This window comes from Rhinolophus sinicus, chromosome 2 (assembly GCF_057876585.1).
Source record: "Rhinolophus sinicus isolate RSI-liver-muscle chromosome 2, RSI-T2T, whole genome shotgun sequence".
Classification (NCBI taxonomy): Eukaryota; Metazoa; Chordata; class Mammalia; order Chiroptera; family Rhinolophidae; genus Rhinolophus; species Rhinolophus sinicus.
In genome coordinates this window covers 75,027,293-75,046,204 of record NC_142502.1, presented here as the reverse complement: position 1 = coordinate 75,046,204, position 18,912 = coordinate 75,027,293, and the positions used below count along the sequence as shown (strand labels likewise).

Genomic DNA, 18,912 nt, shown 5'->3' with positions numbered 1-18,912 from the left:
GAGCATTACATAGAGTCCTAGGTGGCCGAGAGAGGGTGATATACTATTACTTTTTTGCAGGAAGTGGGCAGAGGGGGTTAACCAGGGCTTAACCAAGAAGGTGGCTTTGGGGTTGGGATTTGGGGATGGATAGGATTTCACCAGATGAAGAATTATGGGGAAAATTGTTGTGTACCCAGGTAACATTGTTGACAAATTCACAGAGACATCAAGGTGTGTGTTGTGTTTAGAAGTCTGGTGTCATTAATACAGACTGTGAGGTGGGGCAGGAGGCTGGAAGGTGGGTTGGGCCAGGTCATGAAGTACCTCCAATGAGGTGTGTGGATTTTGTTCTATAGATAGTTTGGAACTATTGGTTTCACTCCCCACATCTAACTAAAGACCACATTTTCAGCAGAATCAACAAATCAATGCTCGAATCTAATTTATTTTCTCCACTTCCATTAATCCTGTCTTATTTCTGGCTCTATTCTTAGGGGCCCTTGTCCAAATTCTCTTTTATAAGAATGAGGATGTCTCTGTATCCAATCCTCACCGTTTAATTAAGGTTGTTTTCCCTTTCTTGTAGGAAACAAATGGGATTTGGCAACATGTGGCAATGTCATGATCTAGGTGCAAACTTCCCAAAAGATAATCTATATATAGATTTTATATATATATCCATCTCCATATCTCTATCTATATGTATTCACTAAGTTTTCACTGCAGATCTGTGAAAAATCTCCCTATCTAGAAATTTTGCTTGCTTGTTGTTTTCGGCTACTAGAGAATGGAGAGATAGTTCCTCATTGGTCCAGCCTCAAATAACATTATGAGTGGTCCATTTTTGCTACTCATTTCTGCCCTGAGGGATGTAGTGAAAAGGGACATAGCACCTGTCACTGAACCTGGACGTGGCTGTTGAGCAAAGCCCTCTGGATCAGCTTGTTCATCTCTTTGGTGGATCGTAGGCTGGTTAGGCTTTTGAAGCACTCCACTTAGGGAGAAGAATGCAAAAGCAGGGCTACGAGGGTCCATGGTTGCCCTGAGTAGAAAATAAATGGAACTGCAGAACAATCCTTGTCTAGTTTCAAAATGTCCCTTGGTGTTTGAAAATGTCTCTGTCTCATTATTGATTGCATGGAATGAAAGTAGGCCTATCTTAGAAAAGGGAACGTCCTTAATTTTGGAAAGGTTTCAAAACAGGTTTGCACTATGCATCACCCAGTTTGTTGCGCTAACAGACTAATTGGTGATCTCACTGTTTTCTGCCTTCTGTGTATTTTATATTCTACTTTCTGATTTTGCTGTTTAAAACATATCTTCCACTTCTATGTTTAAACACTTCAGTTTACGTCGTGTTGCTTATGAGATAAAATCCAACATTGGTTGGTATGGCAAACCTCCCTCTCCAGCCTCATCACCCGTCTTAACCCAACAACAACACAAAAAATTTCTAGGAATAACTTCCAAAATATGTGAGAGCTTTATAATTTGTGCCTCTATCAGAGATCCCTGACGTAGTTAGTGTCTGTTGTTCACGCGGGAGCCTGTGGATTGATTTCTGAAGGTCCTTGAACCCCTGAAATAAATCTTATTCATTTTGAGTAAGCTACAAATTAGAGCATTTTTCAGGGGAGAAGCTCCACATCATCTGTAAGATCTTCAAAGGGGTCTTTTCACTCCAAAAGGTTAAGAACCACCGTAAATATGCTGAGAGCCTGGGCACTATATAATCACATTGGATAGAACAATATTTAAAACAAGAACGGATGACAGACTTAGTCACATAATCAAGTACAGAACCTCATCATTAAATGTAGAAGCTGAGGCCCAGAGAATTACGATGACGGGCTTGAGATCCCTTGAGCATGAACAACACAATTTAGATTTAATTGTGCATTGTCTTCTCTATTGCTTGCTGTTTCATATGTTAATCTTACTTCTTTCAACTAGAATAGAGTGGAAGTTACTTGAAAGCAGGGACCTGACCTTGAATGATGATGAAGATGATGATAAAGATAATTTTGGAGGAAACTGTAATTAAGCAACATGACTAAGGTCATAGGCTAATTGTTAGTAAGTATCAAACCAAGATATAGAAATACATACTGTTACATCGTGCTACTTCTTACGTACATAAAACACTCAATCTACCTCTTTAAAATCCTGATAAGGAAAATTTACTCATTGAAATAAAGTACATTCAATAGATTAGGCAATTTCCAAATAAATATGAGGTGTTTTTTTTTTTTAATGAAATACTTTTGAAATGATGGATCTATGAATTTGCAGACCTAGAACACTTTTATTTCTCACGTCACCCATTCGATCTAGGGAATGATTAAAGAAAGCAACTGCCATTTACCCAAGATAGCTTGTAGTAGGCAATGAGAAGCAGAGGAACTTGCTTCACATTTTTATTTAACCTTTACCAGATAGTTCAAATTTTCCCATTGTCTGTTTTACTGATTTATAAAAGGTTTTTAGGAATGTTTTTATTTTGTTAGAGAACTAAAGTGCCCTCTACTGTTTCTTTTCTGGCATTACAGTGAAAGATCAGCTAAGGTACTTGATTTAACAGGAAAGTTGTCCACATAGAAATAAAAGCAATAAACTCACTTCTGATAAAGCTAAATTAAAACTATCGATTATACTTATAAAAGGAAATTATCATTTAAGCACTTTTGAAACTGCACATTTTATAATTTGATCACTAAATACAATCCCAAATATTTGCCTTAATTGTAGTTTTGTCACTTTTATCTTAAGAATGCAAATCCCAGTTTATAAAGTATACTTTCAACTCTTGGCATTAGTTTCAATTAATTTTATACAGCCTCATTTTTTTTGCTATGTTGATTAATATTTTTTTAAAAAGATGAATCAAATATACATGTTTCTAATTAAATATTCAAAAGCATAAAATAATTAAGAAAAGCCAGTCATGATTTTATTAATGTAATTAATTAATTTTACTACTGAGAAAAAAATTTCCATCTTGTTAAGATGTCATATGATTAACATTTTGAATAACTTAAAAATAGAATTGTCTTAGAAGTTTAATTATTTGCTTATTGCAAAGTTAAATTTTAACTAATTATGCATGTTACTTCCTTTCACTAAGAGCTTTCAAACTAGGTCAAATTCGTTTCAACCACGATTACTAACTACATCATTAAAATAAATAAATGTCATCTCCAAGTCTTAATATTTCAGTGACCTATACACATAGAAGCCTGGAATCTATAGGGAACATTCTTTTACAAGTTCATAAATCTAATCACTTCAGAAATGTTTCTCACTCTTTTTTCACAGGCAATGGGAAGACTATTCTATCACAGCCAAGGTTTTTAAAATTTTCTAGCTGTTGGTAGCTGTTCAGTTCTTGCACAAAGACGCAACTCCTGGCTCCTGGCCTTTTGGCATGTGCTAATATTTTCATAGACCTCAATTGAACTTTCAGTCTATTCATAGAATTTCAGAGGCTAACAATACAAAAAGCTTCTATTTGTCTTTTTACCCTTCACTTTTAATCCTTTCCATAAGCCACTTGAAAGTACTGTACTAGGCAGGTCAAGGATAGAGAGGGAAAATAAGAAAATCTATATTCCTTTTGTAATGTTTAGTTTCCCCTCTCTTTTTATCCTGAGAAAAGCAAATTAAGCAAATATGAAAACTGAGGACAGTATGGTGCATATAACTAACATTAATATTGGATGAACCTCCAACTTCTAACACCGTTACTTGGGTCTCTCCTGAGTGAAACAACAGAAGCAGCCGTTAAAAGCACATATGAAAAATGGAAAATGGCTCAGCAGTGTGGAGCAGAAGAAAGAGGGCCTGCCAAAGAGTACTGAACTCACACTTAACAAAACTGCAGAACTCAAAATTTGTCATAACACACAGGTCCTTCTGGATCCCGTCAGTTAGGCACTTTCGCCTCTTCTGAAGCCCTGGGCAGAAGAGCTTTCAGTTGCTTTTCCTTACCCTCACCAACACTTCTCCAGAAGAGGCACGGCCTGTCTGGTTGGTGACAGCCCTGCGTCACTTCCCAAAGTTCAGCATATGTGATTAGAGCTCAGACCACCTCAAGGTAGGTGGAAGTCCAGTCTGTGTGGCCCACGTTTGGGTTAGAAGACATCTTTGCCTTCTTGCTTTCTTCAGTAGATTGCCCCTCCCAGGTGAAAGCACAGTATCGTGATTGCTGACATAAGCTGTGGTCTTCCATAGAATCTTCTTGGTAATAAAAATGTTAGATGGATACCTGGAAAATGATAAGGGCCAATGTATTATGATGCAATTTGTCTCTGATGCATTTACCCCATGCTCTGAGGAAAGTTGTATTGCCAGCCAATGAGCCTGTCTGTAGGCCAACGAGCTTTAGCACATCTTCACTCCAAATCCTCTCAGCCAATGATTTTTATTTTTATTTTTATTATTTTACCATGCTGGATTCAATGCCTTCTGTAATGTATGCTGTTTAATTTGCTATGGCCAATCCTTCTGACATTTGTGTTTTGGTAAATCTTTTAGACCTATAATGTCGGACAAAATGTATGGGAGTAGAAATGTGAAACCAATTGCAAATAAGGGAAGCCAGCCATGATGCAAATTGAAATCTGAGTCTTACATAGCCTTTAATGAAATGTTTACAGGGACACAGGATAAAAATAAGAGAGAATTTGGGACTGGTGGTGGAAGTTCTTTAATGTCCTGAGGATCATTATGAACTTGATGGCAGCCCAGGAAGATTGACTGAAAATCATATCAATATGTAGTAAGTGGAAGAAACTGTCTGGCTTCATAAGATTTGAAGAGAAGAGGAAAACAAGCATTGGATGCCGCAGGCAGCCTATCTCCTTAGGAACTAAGCTACTCTGTCCTCACCCTGGAATCAGCCATTTCTCCAAGAAGCCTTGGTTCCTTTGAGTGGGGACCAAGGTTTGCTTGTTGCTACTCTGATCTTTGCTTTTTGACCCTTGCAGTAAAGAAAGCTAGGAACTCATCTATCTATCTATCTATCTATCTATCTATCTATCTATCTATCTATCTATCTATGTTTATATATATGTATATATCTATATCTATATCTATATATATCTGCAAACCAATATGGACACATATACATACACATACTTACATCATATATATATATATATATACATATATATAATATATTATATATATATATATATATATATATATATATATATATATAATATATTATATATATGTATATATATATATATATTTAGAAATCTTGAGTTCATACCAATACCTCCAGTTATAATTCACTCCCAAAGGGTTCTTTCTTGCCTTTCAGAATTCCATATTTGTATATCCTTCTTCCATAGTAAAAACTCTGCCTTCCAACGATATCAACACATTTCCATATTTGCTCAAAACTTTAGTACATCTAAAATACTTTTAGAATTGCTTTGCCCATGTCATTACAATGAACAAACTAAGAAGACCCTGGGATTTGTTTGCAGTTCTCCTTCCCCCTCTACCCCGAGACTGAGGTCATATTGTCAAATATTGTGTTTATAAATTACTGAGGTTGGTCTTTCTTCCCTTTCACCCTCCCTCCCACTCTCTCTTTAGCGTGGCTATGGTGTTCATTTGAAATACCTTTGAAATGCAATCAGGTTCATGTGTTTCAGTTTGCTTTCAGTTTTAGTATTTCCCTATTTTTTACTGAAATGTATTTTTGGAATATGTAGAATATTAACATGCTTTCAAGGGTGAAACTCTTGTCACTGTTTCCTGTTCCTTTCACCCAATCTCCCCAACCCCTTGTAGGCAACCAACTTCATTGTTTTCTGGTTTGTGCTTCTTGTGTTCCTTTTGGTGATAATAACAATTACATGTATTTTTAAAAATTTCCCCTTATTTTGTATATAAAGTTTAGCATACTATATATTTTTTTGCATTTTGCTCATTAATAAATAATATATCCAAGAAATCATTCCATATCGGTACATAGAACCCGATTCCTTTTCACAGCTGCATAGTTCTCCATTGTGTGTCTGTGCCATAGTTTCTTCAATCTCCTGTGTTTGACGATGTCAAATATTCTGTGAATAACCTTTTGCATACATGTTTTCATATTGTTGGAGATAGCTGTTCAGGATAAATTCACAGTGAGAATTGTCTTGAGGTTGGTTACATATAGTCAGATAGTCTGAAATCCTCCTCCATAGAGATTGTACCATTTTTCACATCCCTCAGCAATGTAGACAGTGCCTGTTTCTCCACCACCTCATCATCATAGTATATTGTCAAGCTTTTTAATTTTGCCTATTTGACGGGTGAAAAATAGAATTTCATTGAGCTTTTAATTTGCATTTCTTTTTTACATAAGAGAAATTGCACATATTTTCATATGATGAAGGACCATTTTATATCTCTTTTTAAGTTGTTTGTACAAGTCTCTGTCCATTTTCCTATAGGCCTCTTCTCCTCAATTAAAATTTTTTTTCAATAAATTAGGGATTTAATCCTTTATTTGTGACATGTGCTGTGAATATTTTCTCCCAGTTTGTCAGTTTTCTATGACTTTAATACTTTTTTTGCCATGAAAAATTTTTTTATTTGTACTTTGTCAAATTTATCAACTTTTTCTTTTATTTCATCTGGGATTTTAGTCATAGAAAGCCTTTCTTTACACTTGGTTTCAGAGGAATTCTTTTGTGTTTTTTCCTTATGCTTGTACAGATTACTTTTTATATTTAGATCTCTGATCAATTTGGAGTTTATTCTTGGTGTAAAATGAATTTGCTTTTACCTTTTCCCACATACTTATCCAGTTGTCCCTACACTATATATTAAGCACAGTATCTTTGCCCGAGTGGTATCGAGATACCACTTTTATCATAAACTAGGTTTTATATACAGTTGGACCTACTTCTGGAGCTTTTGCTTTATCCATTGATCTGATGGCTTATTCTTATACCAGTACCATACAATTTAATGAAGAAGATTTGTAGTATTTTGTTATACCTGGTAGTAGTTTTTTTTTTACCCTCCCCACCTCAGGTCTTCACATTCAGTCATTACCTAGATATTGTTGTGGTTTTCATTTTTTGCTTCTAATAAAACTAAAAATTTCATCAATACAAAGGTGGCTTTCACTGTATTATCATTTATAAATTATATAATAAACTTGGATTATGGGAACTGTTTTTGTAAGCTGAGGAGAGTGATAGCCATTTTATTCCTGATCGTGAAAAATACCTAACTTACTTAATTTTTGCATGAGTTTAGAAGTAAATTATTTCAATTTAATACAGGCTTGAAAAGGATTAATTTATTTTATTGCCTCATTCCTAACATCTACTCCTGCTTCTCACTCTTCATCTCTTACCAATACCCTACCCTACCAAAAGGAAAGAAAACCATGCCACCACCCTGTTCTGGTAGTTTCTGCTTCATAGACATGGAGTTTGCAGTTGAAAATACCTTTTATTTCATCACTATTTGGAATAATAGAACCTCGTTGTATGTATTTGTAGCCCCCCAAATAATCAAGACACTGTAGTCCGCTGCTTCTGCTTTGGGTTTGGGTCTATACTACTGTGCCCCTAGAGAAAGCCAAAGAAGTCACCAACCCTGATTTCATCATGGTAATTAATGCTAATTTAAATTCCAGTAAACAAAACTAAGGTTAGTTTCACCTGTTTTGAATCTGTGATTCAAACAATCATATCTGCTGAATCCAGTAGTCCATGAAGATTCATTGTTTTAAAAAAAATCCAGATCCTACAGAATTTATGTTTATCATCATAGTACATTTTCTTTTGTTTCTGGCATAAAGTAGCATTTTAAAAATTATATTCCCCATGGGTTTCCTAAAAAACAGAACAATTATTTCCATTGATTCTGAAACAATTTTGTAGTCTCAAGATCAATCATATATTATAATTGATCAATAGAATTTTATATTCCTTTGACAGTCCAAAGGTTTAAAACCTGCAGCTCAAAAGATATATCACACCAACTTACTCAACTTTATGTGGCTATGATCAGCCAATGGACCATCTCATGAAGACTTTTTAATCAGAAAAGATTGCTCTCAGTGTTACAGAATTTTCATTTCAGAAATCTTTGTGATTATTCTTGATGTTGAAATGTTTAAGCATTTTACCATTTTAATGTCTTCTTCTATGAATTATCATTTAATATATTTTCCCATTTTTCTATTAAAACTATGTCTTATTTAAAAGTGCCTTATATGTTATGACTATTAATACTCTGTCATAAGTTTTGCTGCTATTTCCTCTAATAACTATATTTTTTAATATTTTGTTTGGCACATTTTGATATGTAAGGTTTTAATTATCTTTATTATATTGGTCCTTTATCTGGTGGATTTTTGAAAATTGCTTTAGTGCTTTGAAGGTTTTCTCTCATCTTCACATCATATAAATATTCTCTTATAAAAAATACATTTTAAAATATTTAACACCTGAATCTGGCTACAATTTATTTTGCTATACAGTATGAAGTAAAGAACTAGCCTATTTTTCCTTGTTGACCAATTGTTCTAGTACTATTTATTGAATAATTTATTCTGTACTTATTGTTTTATAATGATCTTATCATATATATAATTTTACATGCAGGCTCTCTTTTCTATTTCATTCAGATAGTGCAATTCCATTTTATTAGGTTGGTGCAAAAGTAATTGTGGTTTTTGCAATTTGTAACCTTTTAAACCACAATTACTTTTGCACCTACCTAATAGTTCTTGTAGCTTTGAAAAAGTTTTCAGCAGCTGGATAAAGCAAGTCTCTCTCAATATACTTCTTTCATAATCTTGATTATTCTCACCTATATTTTAAAAACAGATGAATTTAGTAAATTTTTTGTCTATAACTAATTACATTTATTTATTTCACTTCATGTTCCTCAGCGGACTTGGTTGTTTTCTCCATGTTGGTTTGCATATAATACTTGTATGTTTCTGTAGGTCAGATGTCCTCATGGCTTGGGTGGTTCTCCACTCTGGTTTCACAGGCTGAAATCAAGATATCATCAAGGCTGCTTTCTTTTTTGGAGGCTCTGGGGATGAATCAGCTTACAAGATCATTCATTCTGTTGGTAGAATTTAGTTGCATTTGATTATAGGACTGAGCTCTTCATTTCCTTGCTGGCTGTGGTGGTGGTTCTCAGTTTCTAAGATCTGCCTCCATTCCTTGTTTAGCGATCCCCTTTCTCCATCTTCGAAGACAGCAGCAACAGTTCAACCATTCTCACACTTAGTTTCTCTGAATTCCTCTTCTACCTCATAGCTCTTCTTCTTCCCACTTCCTCTGCATTTCTCTGACTCTGTGTGTTTACTTTGCATATGAAATTTAAGACCAACTTACCTAGCTCCATAAAAATGCCCATTGGGAATTTTATTGGAATCAGATTTGTAAATTAACTTAGGGAAAGCTGATATCTTGATGATGTGGAGATGTGCTAATAAAAAATAAGAGGTGTCTTTCCATTTTTTCAAGCCTATTTTGGGGTCTTACAGAAATGTTTTAGAGGTTCTGAGCCTTTCTTGTGAACTTTTTCCTAAATATTTTCTCTTTTTTGTTCCCATTGTAAATGAGTATTTTTTTTTTCATTCATTATGTCTTCTAGCTGGTTAATTTTTGTATATTAATGCTACTAATTCTACTAATCTTTACATGTTAATATTGTATCCTGCTACCCTACTAATTATTTTATTAAATTCATGTTATCATTGATTCTCTGGGATTTTCCACGTATTCTATCCTATCATCAGTAAAAAGAGATTGACTTATATCTTATTCTCTTGTACGTCTGGTTGTCTTCTCTAGTCTAATTATATTGACTATTACCTTCAGAAAATGCAAGATACCAGTGGAGATAGAAAGCTAGCTAACCTTATTACTGACCTTAGTGGAAATGCCTCTAGTGTTTCCCTATTAAATAAGAAAGTAGCCACTCATGACTATTTTCCTAAAAGTTTTTATGAGAAATGAGTGCTTAATGATCTTGTAAGCTGATTCAGCCCCAGAGCCTCCAAAAAAGAAAGCAGCCTTGATGATATCTTGATTTTTGCCAAAGTCAATTTTCAACACCTATAAAGAAATTCATATCATTTTTATCCATAGGCTTATTAAAATGATAAATTGTTTTCTAATATTAACCATTTTTACTTTCTTAGTGTAAAGCATATATGGTTGTGTTGTATTAATTTTTCAATATGTTGTCAGAGTTAGTTCAGCAGTATTTTATTTATGACTTTTTATATCAACCTCATAAATAATATTGGCCTGCAATTTTTTGTATTATCATTATCAGATTTAAATATCATTGCTATACCTGGCTTCATAAAAAGAAGTCAGAAGTTATTCTTGACTTCTTATAGTCTGACACATTTTATTTAGCATTAGATTTTCTGGTCTCTAAAGGTTTGGCAGAATTTCCCTGTAGGATCATCTGGGCCTGAAGCTATCACGTGGGGGTAACTAGGAATTTGTTTCTATTTCTGTAAAAATTGGTTCAAGTTTTCTATCTCTACTAGGGTCAGTTTTGGTGTGGTATATTTGCCTCAGAAATTATCAATTTTCTATAGATTTTCAAATTTATTTGCATATGAATATGTAAAAGTAGATGTTAATGACTTTTTAGAATATTTCCTTTGTATCATAATTATTCCCAACTTGTGATTTCTCATTTTGTATGTTTGTGATTTGTCCCCCTTATCTTGACTAGTTTGTAGTTTGTCTATTTTTTGTTTATTTTTCTAAGAAACCAGGATTTTGATTAATTTGACCTCCTGCTTCTCTGTTCTCTGCTTCATTAATTTCTGCTTTTATCTTGAATAAATTCCTTCTATACTTTCATTTGATTTACTTATTTTGATTTTGCTTAGTGTTTTGAGCTGGGAATTTATTTATTTTATTCTTTTTTTTTTATTGCTATAGGTATATATCACTACAAATTATTCTCTAATCATTGCTATAAATGTATTCCATAATTTTGGTATATAGTGTTTTTATCATTATTGAAATACAGTAATTTTGTTTTATTCCCTGTTCACCCAAGAGTTATTTAATACAGGATCTTTAATATCCAGGTGAGGAGTCTTTTATTTGTTTTATTTTTAATTTCCAGTTCTATTGCACTATGGTCAAATCAGTGTTTTTGCACTGTACTTTACAGAGCCCACTGAAGTTTTCTTTGTGTCCTAGAACAGTGGTTAACAAAGTATGGCCTGGAGGTCAGTACGTTTTGTTGTAAGTCTTTTAGAAAACATAAATGGAGACCTTAGTTATTTTAAAGCAAACAGAGTGTATCTACCCTCAAGGTAATGAATACCCCACATCTTTTTTTCTCAGTGACAACCTCTTCTCCCATTGTAAAGGAAACAACTCAACTGAGTTTTATAGCAATCACTTTCTTTTCATTAGTTTTATCCCCTAAACATAAATTTCTAAACAATATAATTTCATTTTGCCTATCTTTACTGTCGTAAAAATTGACTTGTTTTTTTTTTTAATATAACTTTTTAGTTTTAGATAATTGAAAACTCACATGAAGTTGTAAGAAATAATGCAGATATCCTGTGTACTCTTTTTGTAGTTTCCCTTAATGGTAGCGTCCTGGAAACCTAGAATGCAAGTATCACAATGATAACATTGACATTGATACAATCAACCAATCTTATTCAGCAAGTTCTTTAATTTTCTCCTTTTATTTATTTCTTTCCCTCCACCACCTCATACCCAAGGAATACAATCTCTTTTCTCTCTCTCTAATCCTCCCCAGAAGCACTGCCTCTCTGAGGCTGCCACTTTAGGTCCACATACTTTCAAGCCCTTTTCCTGTAGCCATGGCTGTGAGCTACCAAATCCCAACTTGTTTGACATTTTTTCTGTGTTCCACTTCCTCCTATTGGCCCTCTCACCCCGGCTCTCCATACCCACAGGTTTGCTGGGTTGGTTTGCAGTTATTTGTTAGAGCATATTTTTTTTCCTCATAAGTGACTTGGGGGTTGCAGTGTTTTCTGTCTCTTAACAATGCCAAAGTCATAGGTCCTGTGTAGTTTTGTTCTCCTTGTTGATCTTTTGGTTATTTTGGGAATGTGATGGGGAAATTAGGAATCAGGCTGGTGAGGCTATTGTTCTTCAACCTCCTTTAATCTGTCTAACAGCCTTATAAATTACTATCAACCTCCTCAGTCCTTTGAATAGGAGGAAACTGAGGCCCAAAGCAGTTAAGTGATAACCAAGAAGTTGGTAAGTGGTGTACCTGCGAATTGTTGACACACATTTAAATAAAATTTCAGGACTGAAGTGACTGTTTTTGTTGAGTAGATCAGTGCAATAACACACTCACAGTGGCTACTGAAATTTCTGCTTAGGTTATCTCCAGTGGTAAGGGACTCATTAACTCCAAACGAATCCATCTTTGGATTGTCTAAATATGGCTGAAAAGTTCTTTCTTACGTTGTGTTGAATTCTGCTTCAGTGTACCTTTGGCTCTGGTCCAAGTTATGCCAACTTTGTGGATGGGGCAAACAAAGTTCAAATCTAACCCCCTATCTTCCTTCTAATCCTTTATTGTTGTAAGTCAGAAAAGTATCCTAGTCTTCGACAATACATTTTTGAGTTTCCTTTACCTAATGGCCACATTTTTTTAGACATGCCCTACTTCATGTAGACCTCTACAGAAATGAACACAGAACTACTTGGAGAATCTCACTGACATGAAATAGAGTAGGACAATTTGTTCTCCTATTCATTATATATATGTATATATATAATGTATATAATTTTATCTATTATCTATCATCTATCTATCTGTCTAGCTAGATATTATCATCTATTTATTTATTTTGATCATCATCATCACTAACATCATCTATGTATTTATTTTGACCATCATGTCACTGTGGATCACAAAGGTAGTACTTACAAAAAGCCCTTAGCGTTTTTGTACATTTACTGATGACAAGTCACATGTTCCCATGCAGTTAGCTGTCTGACCCCAAAGGCTAGATTCCATTTATACCAATTCGATTTCATTATGTCCAATCTGGCCCATCCTTTTGACCTACTGAGATCTTACTTGGGCCTTGATTCATCTACTGTAACACTTTGTCTTCTTGCTTCCTTTAAAAAAATTAATCACGAATCCAACAATGTTTTTTGTCTTAAGATATACCACATAGAGATATGGTATAGAACTGGACTGTTGCCACTCAAATCTTCCCTTTAAATTGAAGCAGTACTTTTAAGGATATACAACAAGTTATGGGTAGACTATAACCCATCTTCTTTAGCCATTTATATTTATTAATGCACAACTACCCGAAAATGAAACAAAATATTTGAAGATCATGTAAAACATTTTTTAGTGTTGATTTCAGATAAATAGGTTAAATGATTTCTTTCAATAGACTAAATCATCATTCTTTCTTTGTCTTTTCATCGTCTACCCTAGTCCATTTCTCAAAGAAAAAAAATCACACGTTCTTTGTAATAGGTACCCTTGTTTCATTTATTTTTAATATCACTAGACTAGGTGATGTCACACACTTTCTATGAGCTCTTTCTCAGCATGTATTGGCATTATCCTTTTACCTTAGTGGTTTTTTTCTCCTCTTTAGGCAGGATGATAGTCCATTGGCCAGTTGGTTGTCTATATGTTCTTAACAATAGACTGTGACCTAATTACAAGTTTATTCACTAAACGTGGAGAAATTATCACAGAAGGTGGGCATAAAAAGATTATTTCTAATTAAGATGGCAATGAATATATTTTACATGAATTTGTCTTTTGTAAAATTCTCCTAATAATACACATCCATATGAGCTTAATACAGTGAATGGCCATGTTGTTCTGAATGGAAGGACAAGATTTTATTTTAAGTGAATGTTTGTCATATTTGGATTTATATCAAACCCCCACTCTCAGAAACAAACAAAACACAGCAACAGCAACAAAACAAACAAAAAAACACAAAGGCTTACCATAATTAAGTAGATCTTATATCAAACCCAGGGCCTATTAGAAGAACCACACTTTGTGCAGTGTGTAGGTTTCATCTAATTTTTATTTGCTAGGTGCTGGCACTAACAGAAAATACTGATGCTGTTCAAGTTGTAAAGAAAGTCTTCATCTTCTAAAGCACATAAAAAGTTTAATATGTATGTGGATTATAGAAAAACTGATTGAAAATGGTATAAGCAAATTTATATAATCAACGTTTAATATGAAAAATAACCTTGGTATGTTTGAGATCTGCTAGATTTTTAATGCTTTAATTTACACATGAGAAATAACTTAAAGTTTCTTCATTTGTTAAAAATATAATACTTTATAAAATTTTTTGAAATGATAAAGTTATATGGTAAACAGATTAGTGGTTGCCAGAAATTAGGGATGGTAGAGGGAAAAAGAGTGGGTGTGACCACAGAGAGAGCTTTGTGGTGATGGAATAGTCTGTATATTAATAATTGCAGTAGTAGTTACATGAATTTATACATGTAATAGAATGGTTCAGAATTACACACATGTACTGTAGCAATGTCAGTTTTCTAGAGTTGACAGGGTACTATAACTTTGTAATATGTAATTATTGTGTAAAATAAGACTGGGTGAAAGTCATATAGAATCACTCCATATCTGTCAACTTCCTAAAAATCTATGGTTATAAAAAGTAAAAACAAACAAAACAAAAAACCACAACTATACAGTCTATTCATTGTATAGATCATGCCACAAGTTATTTCAATATCATTTAACAGATATTTGCTAAGGTTAAACATATACGTAGTAGTTGCCTCTAATCAATTCTGGAATGAGGCAGTATTATAAACAAGACAACAAACTTGAAAGAGTTCAAAAGATCTTTTGAATGAAGGGTTAGGAATTTTGTGATTAAATAAATAAAATAACTTTATAGAGTTCAAGTAATCAGTCAAGTTTCAGCAAATCATAGAAAGAGAAAACCCCAAGTCTCTAAAAAGGTAACGTTGCTAATTTAGGGGATAAAGCTTCCTCCTTGTGTTTTGCATCTTACATGAACACCTATTGCCCCATAAGTCATTCGATAACTCAAATAATGCAAAAGGCAGTGCCCTCTGGGCCTTCTGTTCATTAGGTTTCAGGAGGATAATCCTCAGGAAAGAGGTTCAGAATCTCATGTGGTTCTCTGCGGTTGATTGTCACAGTAGTCAGTGCTACACAGCTAGGTGGTTAAGTGTAATCAGCTGGTGGATTTAGACATCCCCACACTTTGAATTTAAACACAAACACCTGGATAATTTGGGGTTTACATATGTGGAGAAAGCAACACATATATGGATGATGGCATTACTTTACAGAGTCATAGTGTCTGAGTGACAGTTAACCTATAGAAGGGTGAAGTCATGTACCAACCCACTCCACGAAAAACTATAAGCGCGGTCAGATATTTGAGTTAACACTCAGGACAAATTTGCATCCTTAACTAACATTATTACTGCAGTCTGTTGCCAGACCTTGAAGCTCAGAATAAAGAAAGGTAGAACATTTTCTCAAGAGGCTGTAGGAAGTGGGAAGAAAAAAAAAAGAGACTGTCAGGTCATGATATTAAGCGCCAGACCAAATTTATGGGCCAGGGAATAACGGGGACTTTTCTGCTACATGCTTTTAATCTTGGACTAACCATAGACATCAGATTGCACTTTTGAAGCACTTTCAATACAGTAATAAAATTAAGAAGCAAAAGAACTAAGTTTAGAGTTGGTGCAGGTCATGCAATACCAAAATAAATAAATGAATGAATGAATGAATGAATGAATGAATGAAAAACCCATGAACTGCCGAATCAGAGAGTCCTGGATTTGAGACACATAGCTGGCAACAATAACTTATAAGAGTTTGGGGAATTTATTGAGGCAAATTATGAAAGTTTGCCTATATTATATTATAGTTCCAAACACTCTCCTTAACCATCCTCAACCTGAATCACAGGAGTTGACCAGAACAAAAACTTCCTTTGTCTGTATGTCCAAAACCAGTCCAACAGAGGGGTGCTGTCCAGTCACTCAAAGATCCAGGGTGACAAGGGCTCCGTTTTGACAAGTGTTTTACCAACTCAGGGGGAAAGGGACATGGTACATTGGATACAGGTTTTTAATGCTTCACTGGCACTCTGTTATATTTCATTCACCAAAGCAAGTCACGTAGCCACACCCACCGAGAGGATGTAGAGAAGTCCAACTTTCTCATGTGCCAGAAGGAAAGGAGAACTGGAATATTTGTAAACAACCCCAGTAATGACCACATTTTCTTTTCTTTCAACTTCAGTGTCCTCCCCTGGAAAAATTGGGACAATAATACCTAACTTAGAGGGTGTATCGGCATATAGTTTAGTGACTAGGAGCAGATAGAGCTCTGGTGTCACGTGGCCAAGGTTGGGACCCCAGCTCTCAGGCTTGTTAGCGTAACCTTGGGTAGTTTTCTGAATCTCTCTCACATCAGATTGCTTATCTGAAAATTAATATTTATGCCTATTGCCTGTGAGGATTGAATCACAATTCATTTAATTACATTAATATAAACAAAGTGTTTACAATAGTGCCTGGCACATAGTGGACACGAAGTATTTGCTTTGTCCCTTAACATGGCTTCTGGAATACAGAGAATCCTTAGTTGCAATTGGTGGTTATCATGAGGATTATCATTACCAGCATAGGAGCCATGCTTGCTATGACCCGGCACTGACTTATCAAATACTTGTGGTGGGGGAAAAAAGTCAGTAAAAATGTAATCAGATTCCACTGAATGAGCTGGAGTGGATTATGTAGAATTTAAAAAGTTTCACTGAAGCACAAGTTTAGCAGTAAGTACAGCAGGTACAGTCCGCATAAAACTAGAAGCTTCCTGAAGATGGAGACATGTACTTGTTTGCAACTGTTGTCCAATGCGATCGGTGCCCTGGTGTATTCTGGAGATGAGCGGGTATCTGCAGGGTGGGATGGGATGGGCTGGGACTCTTCCCGGCAGTGACACAGCATTGTAACTAACAGCAGCTAGTCAGAGCCCACAGGAAGGGAGGTGGGTACCTGGCCTTTGTAGCACACGCACATGACTGGGCTAGCAGCAACACGAAAACCAAACTATTTTAAGATTCAAAGGTGGTTTTAAAGACTGTGGTTTTTTTTTGAATGTCTACGAGTAGGTGTTGAAAGCTTTTTAGTACATCTAGAAATTCACAGCTTTCCAGTGACTGAATTATACAGTGAAATCCTGGATGTTGTCAGATTCTCAAGTAAAGGGTATTGCCAAAATGTTAAAATAGTATGTACTTTGATCTCTGAGCCAATAAGGAAGCACTTTAAGGACTTACTTGGCTTTTTGGTGACAAAGCTTTTGGTGAACTCAACATTACAGAACGTGTGGCGTCACTCTCAGATCAGAGTATTTTTCGTCCATCTGGAGGCAATTGTTATTCTTTAATTACAGTTCTATTTAAGATCATCCCAACCATATTTATCTCTTTTTGACCTGTAGGCCCTCAGATAGGACAATACAGAGATGTGTTAAACAGAAGACTCTAAAGTGTGTATAGTTCAAAATTCCTAAACGTAAATTATCTTTAAGAATATAAGTTTATGTGAAGGGCTCTACTATTATTACTTTGGCCAAAATTATTTTTGTTGTGTGGGACTGTCCCAAGCCTCCTAAGAATGGCATTTCGGTTATGCTGACAACCAAAAATGCCTGCACACATTTCCAAATACCCTCATGAGGCTGTACAGTCCCCAGATAAGAAGCATTAAATGGAGCTTGTTAGCACGTGACTTGATGTGTGTCAAGCCTTTTTAGTTTTTGCTAGAAGGGGTGTTGGGGAGCTGGGTGAAAAAGGTGACGGGATTAAGAAGTACCAATTGGCAGTTACAAAGTAGTTGTGGGGATAAGTACAGCATAGAGAATATAGTCAATAATATTGTAAGAACTATACATGGTGTCAGGTTGGTTGCAGGACTTTGTATGGAAGTTATATACGTCTAACCACTATGCTATATACCTGAAACTAATATAATATTGAATGTCAACTGTAATTGAAAAGTACATATATATATATGACATCCCCAAGCCGGTGTTTGAGCTTGAAGCCTTTCCTTTTTCTTAAAAAAATAAACTTTAAGACAATTTTAACCACCATAAGTCATTCTTTAATTCAAAGAGGACTAAAACTCAAACAAAATAACCCTCCTAAAACTGAAAATAATGCTAAATTTACAATCTATTTGCATTTTTGACTCTGAGTGGTAGGGGGCTTATGTTTTTATAGCCCTATCCTGGGTTACCTGGCTATGGATATACTTTGGGGCACCACAGAGTCCAGCTAGCAGTGCTGCCCTAAGTCCGCGCGTGGCTACTGACACCTGTGCAACTCTAGGTAAGTCAGGCAACCTTTCGAAGCCTTGACCTCCTTCCCTGCAATACGTGGAACAGAAGCAATGTAGCAACATGGAAAGAGTTGAATGCCTTTCAACATCAGCCATTTCTCGCTGATCTTTCAGTAATTTGGGTATTTACTAGAAAGCGGGGATTGAATTGGTACAGTGAGGGGAGGGGTGTTCTGTGAAACAGGACAGTATCTTGGAAAAAAGAAGATGGTTGCTTACAAGTCAATTTGCTGTGTGATAGTGGAACAGTTCGGGCCAGCTTTAGAGAATGTTCCTCAAGACGTGTATTGTTGCTCTGCTTTGAGAAAAACAAAATGATCTGGGAGAAATAATTTTTTCTTAGTGACTTGAATAAGAGTCCCATGTGCCTAGTTAACGATCAGGTGTTATACTTTAACTTTTTAAATACTGAATTTTAAAAACTTTTTATTGAAGTATAACACGCAATCAGAAAAGTGTGCAAATAAATTTCAGCTTGAAGAGTTTTCACAAAGTGACTCAT

At 35.0% G+C, this 18,912-nt stretch overlaps 1 long non-coding RNA gene across 1 annotated transcript; it reads right to left on the bottom strand.

Annotated features, from left to right (window-relative positions):
• Nucleotides 1-2,907: 2,907 nt before the first annotated feature.
• Nucleotides 2,908-18,148, bottom strand: LOC148758801 (uncharacterized). Its single transcript, XR_016020271.1, has 2 exons — nt 11,539-18,148; nt 2,908-4,246 (listed from the first exon to the last, which is right to left on the bottom strand). It is a non-coding gene; the product is annotated as an uncharacterized LOC148758801 (long non-coding RNA).
• Nucleotides 18,149-18,912: the final 764 nt, after the last annotated feature.